The following is a 6,673-nucleotide window of genomic DNA, read 5'->3' on the forward strand; positions in this document are numbered from 1 at the left end:
GGAATAGATTGTGCCACTGTAAAGTCTTTGTTAATTTCTATAACTAGCTCCGGCCAAAATTCAAGTTTAAGAATGTAATGTAATTAAACTCGAGCTACATGGGATTATTTGAGTGGAACAAGATATTGGAATGCTTGGGGATAGTTTCTTTATCAATGGTTGAGTATTGAATTAATGAGAATAAGTAAGTTGTTAAACTCACTGGAAAAAATATTATATTATGAGAAGTGAGTATTTGGATTTATATGCATTGAGAAATACAGAGGAATTTAGGAACAATTAGGAATTTGATTATGAAGCTTTGGAAAATTGAATGAGAAAGTAATGGAATCAAATGAAATTAGTTGTCTGCTAAACAAAAGAAATAGGAGCCAAGGAGACAGAGATATTGAAGTATTTGCTGCTGAAATATAATATTTAGTTTTGAGTCAATAAATACGTCGATAATATTTCGCAAATAAATTATCTCTTGAACTTCAAGTTCACATTTTCTTATACGAAGAATCGAGGATCTAAATAAATCATTTCATGTATAACTTATTCTCGTCCCCTAATGTTGAACCACCAAAACACATCTCCACCTTCTTTGGACTCATATTCGTGTATTGTGGTGGTAGAGCAATCAAATTTTCTACAGATAAACTGGTGTAATCATTTTAAAATATAGCATGGCATGGGAGGGCTTCTACTCTCCCTTGCAATCAAAGAAACATGGTATCCATAACCTTGGTACCATATCCTAGAATCTGTAGCACTGGAAAACAGAGCACAACTATTTGTGTATCTGGTTAGTTAGTCAAATTTCAAAATTATTTATCACCTAGAACTTGATAAACAATCATAATTTTATAATTTGAATATGTGCTATAATAATTTGAGCAAATAACCTTACAAAAATCACATTACAAGCTGCTAACAAATGCACATGTGACTATATATATATATATATAGATTTATATTTAAAATCATATAATAGTAAACAGTTCACATGACAGGTGATTGGAGCTATATACGTATCAACGTTCAGGCGTTTCAAAAATCAGAGGATACAATCTTAACCTTAGCCGGTATAGTTATCAATTTATCATGAAGATAAGCTACACAAGAGAATTCGTGAGGAATCTTATATTTTTTTAATATATGCTAATGTGAATTCTAATTTATTTGCGCATCTTATCGAACCGGGATGGCTGGATAACTACGGAATATTGACGCATTTTACACTCCTTCATGCTTAAGTTTTGATTAAAAAATGTGTTACAAAATAGTCCCAATGGCTCACAAGTTGTGCTGATTGCAGGTTTGATCAACAAGGTGACAAGGTGTCAAAGATCAGCTCAAAAAAGAGTGAAACTTGCCACAAGTACACAAGACAAGACAAAAGTTCAGGCAAAAAACAGGGGCCAGTGCGGCCGCACACCATTCTGTGCGGTCTGCACAAGTGAGGTTCAAGAGGCTGACATTCAGGAAAACGGCTTACCGCATGAGGTTTTGTGCGGTCCGCACTAGGATCAATGCGGCCGCACTTGATTTTAGTGCGGTCCGCAGAGAGATGATTCAGAGAGTTGCCCAAGTCCAAGGTTGAAGACCAATGCGGTCCGCGCTCCATTTCATGCGGACCGCATTAGAGAACCACCCGCGGCGGCACTCGATTCTATGCAGTCCGCATTGCCCAAGTTCAGAGAGTAGTTTAGTCAAGTTCAGAGCCTTAGTGCGGCCGCACGTGATTTTGTGCTGTCCGCACTAACCCCGCAGGGGTATTTTTGTCCAGATTTGTCAGCTTACTATAAATAGTTTCTTTTCCATTTTTTGGTCAAGCAGATAGTTAGTAAGTTAGTACTGAAAGCTGCCGCTCGTGGGTTTGTTTCTTTTGCTGTTTTGAGTAATTTTAGCTTCGTTTCATCATTGAATCTTTAAGTTTATTTTAGCAATTAATTAATATGAGTTTTTCTTCATCTATTTCTTTGTTTTTCTCTTTAATTATGAGTAGCTAGACCCATCAGCTAGGGTTGTGGCTTAACCTAGTGTGGGTAATTGATGGGTCTTGTGTTTTAGAGCTTGATTGACTATAGGTGTTTGATATTTGGGCTAATTCCATGTTTAATTGCTAAATTAGTGGTTGCAAACACTAGTTTGTGTTTAATTGACTTTTGCTCTTCTTGAGAAAGAGAGCCTAAGTATCTAGAATTAGGGCGTACTCAAGAGAATTAATAGCCCCAATTAAAGGGTTAAACCGAGAGATCGTAATACCCGACTTGACCCTTAATTGCTTGTGCAAATTNGCCCCTGGGCTTGTAGGAAAAGCTCAACCATTTCTTCTTCACCAATCGGGGGACTTACCCGAGCAGCTTGTTCCCTCCATCTGAGCCCAAACTCCCTAAAACTTTCCTTCGATTTCTTTTCCATCTTAGATAGGGAGGAGCGGTCTGGGATAATGTCTAGATTGTACTGAAAGTGTCGAACAAAATCTTGAGCCATGTCATCCCATGCGTGCCACTTATTGACATCTTGATGAGTATACCATTCCAAGGCTGCCCCAGTCAAGCTCTCACTGAAATACGCCATCAACAAATCATATTTCCCGCCAACACTTCTCATTTCACTGCAATAACCCCTCAGATGGGCTACTAGATCTCCACGCCCATCATACAAGTTAAACTTTGACGTTTTAAATTCCGCGGGCAGATGAACACCAGGGAACATACATAAGTCATTGTAAGACATGTTAATCTGATTTCTCATCCCTTGCATTTTCTTTAAGGACTGTTCTATGCCTTTCAACTTTCTGGATATTTCATTCTGCCCTTCTTTTCCTGAAGACATTTCATTTTCAACATAATGCTCATTTTGAGGGTTACAATTATACGAGTTCGGGACCTGGTGGGCCAACTTTGGAGAGTAGTATTGGGCATCATGAGGTTTAAACTGGTATTCACTGTTGGATCTAAGGAGGGATTGTTGAGAGGTTGTGATGGTGGAGGTAGTGGATATGACAGGAGGGCTATTTTTTGGAAAGGTAGTTGGAGGACGAATGATGGAGCTATTAGGGAGGTTGGGAAAGCTGTGATAAGCGGGAGAATCTAGAGAATATGGGGGATCATCTGGCACTATAACCGGAGTTTGGGTAAGGGTAGCATCTAGGAAGCTAGGTGGCGGCGGGAGTGGTGCCTTCCCAGTCATCCAAGCCCGATACATGTCCGCCATGTGTTGTCTTAACATCCTTACCTCTTCAAATTGTCCTGTTCAACCAATTGCTTTTGGGCACCAGTATCAACCGACTCGATTCTGTTGTCATCTGCCATTGCCCTTTGACATTATGTTGTAGAGAAGAGTTACCACTTTAAGAACCGCAAACCAACCACCTTTCTGCTTTAATGAAGATAACAAAGAGGGACAAGATGAAGTCATCACGTTAGCGTTAGGGCATTTAACATAAGATAATCTCACATTATGTGCAATGCACCTAGTCACAGTTATTGGTTCTAAAATGACTTCGAGGGTATGAAGGTCATATGGCATCATCCCAATATCACTCTTCTTACCCCATTTCTCTCTTCATTTTTCTTTCTAACACCACTTGGTTTCTCATTTCTTTCCCCCTCTTTTCTTTCTTCTCATTTCTCACGTCCCACAACTTCATTCTCTTTTTCTCTTTTTTTTTTCTTTTTTTCCCTCCCTTTTTTTTAAACTTTTAAACATGATCTGATTGAACCCTATATAAGTTGCCTACATATCATGTCCCTCATGAATCAGATCAAGCGTAGTTCTGGAGAAGATAATGGACAAATAAACTAAAAATAAAAATCTTTTTGAATTTTTCATTTATAACTTTTTTTTGGTTCAAATACAAAACAGGAAGTGCTATAATAAAAGACTCGACAATCTTAACTAAACTGACAGACTCGATACTACTGTACAAGACTAATAATTAAAAGACAACATAAAATAGACTAAAAAATAGAAAGCTTCCTCAGGTAGCTCGTGCATGCTCAAACCCTAGCAGATTGATCCATACCTGAATGGGAAAAATAAGATCAAATAGAGTTAGTGACTCAAGACACATATGACGCCACGACACCTTCTATACATTCCTAGTGCTTGATAAGCAGTTTCTTATAGGTATATGTCTTATTCCAAGATTGGAACTGCAGTTTGTGTTCTTAGAGGTATCAAATTATAGACAATAACCAAATTGTTCAATGGAAATGGATTATGTTTCTAATTAAGCTGCTATAGTGTTTGTCATGAAAACGTTGGAAAGAATAAACATTATAAAAACTTATTTGTTCTACTCTTAGCAGGAAGCTTTGCTGAAAGAGCAAGTGAGGTTTTTGAAACGTTCAAGCAAGATATTGAGAAGTTTTTACTTCCATTTTTCTCTTCACTTGATATTCAATTTCCCCAGTCCATACTCCGTCCTGATTTAGGGGTGTCAAAATGGACGGGTGTGGCTAATTTTGGGCGGGTCAAATGGGCCGAGTCATTGACCGCCCCAAAAGTAACAAATGGACTGGGTCAAGTTTGGCTAAAATTTGGGTCATAACACCCAACCCGCCCAACTCTTACCAAAGCTTTAATTAAATGTGTATTGTTCTCTTTAAATTGTTTAATAATTGAAAAAGACTCTTTTTTCTTTTGTTATGGGTCATATATAATTATATTCAAACAAAAAAAAGTTATTTTGAAAGATATTTTTAACAAAGTTTACTTCATTGATCAATTTTGGCTAAAAATCACCCCAACTTTAAATGGGCTGAAATATGTGCTTCAAAGATAGGCTGAGTTCAACAAAATGGGCGGGTTAGACCAGCCCAACCTTGGGCGGAGTTAAAATCGGTTTGGGCTCAAATTGCCACCCCTAGTCCTGATAACTAGATATAGTTTTAGCTTGCAACAGTTAGAATAGTTTTTTGAGTAGATTATTATTCAAATTCGGTAGTAGGTGATTTAAAATATTGGTTAGAAATGAAAAGGGGGAATCGTCAGGCAAGATGTAAAACCCAAAGTTGAAATTATGTAAAAGTAGTATTAGTTTTATATCAGTTTGAATAGTTGAGGGAAAGAAGTTTTCATTTTAAGGGAAAGAGGTCAAATTATTTGAGATGACCAATGGGGAAAAGGAAGTCAGGTTTATTGGCAGAGGGAGTAAGTTCCCTTCATGCTGGCGGTCATTCTGCCAAGTCAGGTGCTATTCCATTGAGATCTACTCTCGCAATATTTATCTTTTTTGATGTTTACTCGGTTTCTGATTTTAGATGGCAAATATCAATAAAAGGACTCAAGAAGGAGAATTTTCTTGAAGGGCAAATGTGAACAAGACAGATGTTATCTATTGAACTCGCTGAGGAGGTAATACCTGTCTCTATCACTCTAACTCTCTTAAAGAAAGGAAATTAATCAGTTGTCTTTGGTTGCTTTTCCTATGTTTAGTTGTTCTGCAAGTGATGATGCAAAACTGGTGCAGGCAGACAGATAAGAACATCTAAGCACATCGAGTATATGAAATTCCAGAGTAGACTAGATTTTCCTGACAAATCAAAGTTCGTATAGCAACTTAAGACCAATAAGCTGTTTTTTCTCTAACATCACAACTGTGGTTACTGAAACTCTAGATTTTCTTAAGTTTAAGCCTCCAAAGTAAAGCATCTACTGTAAGTTTCCTAAGTATATGCATGTTATAATCGCAAAAACTGGGAAACGCTATAATAACCTTTGAAAGTAGCATTATGAAAAACATAGAAAAGCTTAAAGATACTGTTCACCTTTAAGGTCAAAATTGATTTTGCATATACAACTGACTTTACTTAAATATGAAAACCACTTGAATTAAGGTTCGAAATGTACCGTTCTTTCAGATTGCTTGATTTTTGATAATACAAATGTATACTTTTAACTCATATTTTGAGTGCTGGTTTCTGTTCCCCCACACAGTACTTACGACTCCTATCCGTTGTACTGCTGGGTTTCTTTTTGTTAATTACTTCCTCTATTTCAATTTACACGAACACATTCATTTCGGGGCGGTTTCCAGAAACGTTTGACCACATTCCATTTCTATCCAACTTTCACAATTTTCAGAATTTCAAATCTTTAAATTATTTCCAAATTAAACTTTGATACGATCTTTTCTCTATCAATTAATAATTCAACATTAACTTTTACTATTTTCTTCCACTACACTTATCTCATGCATAAGTCAAAGTTAAAATCTTAAACCTCTGTGCCAAGTAAGCTCTGAAAAAGAAGTAATGTAAATTGTGGTATTTTTATGTTTTAATGATACTAAAAGGGTGCCTCCCTGTAACATATACCAGCCATGGAGGGTCCGTAAACAATGATTCATTCGCAATAAAGTTAGCTCTAATCAATAAAAACTGAAGATTGGTAAAATAAGGAAATTTCTCACTCAGTGTGCCTGATCAAGTGGTTTTGTGCGTTGAAGTGGGATTAACTATTTAAATGTTGCAATGAATCTACATCCCTGAAAAGCTCTATTCTGTTCCTTTCCATAGTGTAAAACTAGAAGTCATAGTAGAATGTGTAGAGAAGTCCAAAATCAAACTAAGTACAAAGATTGACCTTATTTTCATAGTTATTAGTAATAGTTATTAACTAACTCCTTTTCTGAACGGATAACATACATGTCTTTCGCCATTGTTTGAAATACCTGGTA

Source organism: Nicotiana attenuata, unplaced genomic scaffold, assembly GCF_001879085.1.
Source record: "Nicotiana attenuata strain UT unplaced genomic scaffold, NIATTr2, whole genome shotgun sequence".
Classification (NCBI taxonomy): domain Eukaryota; kingdom Viridiplantae; phylum Streptophyta; class Magnoliopsida; order Solanales; family Solanaceae; genus Nicotiana; species Nicotiana attenuata.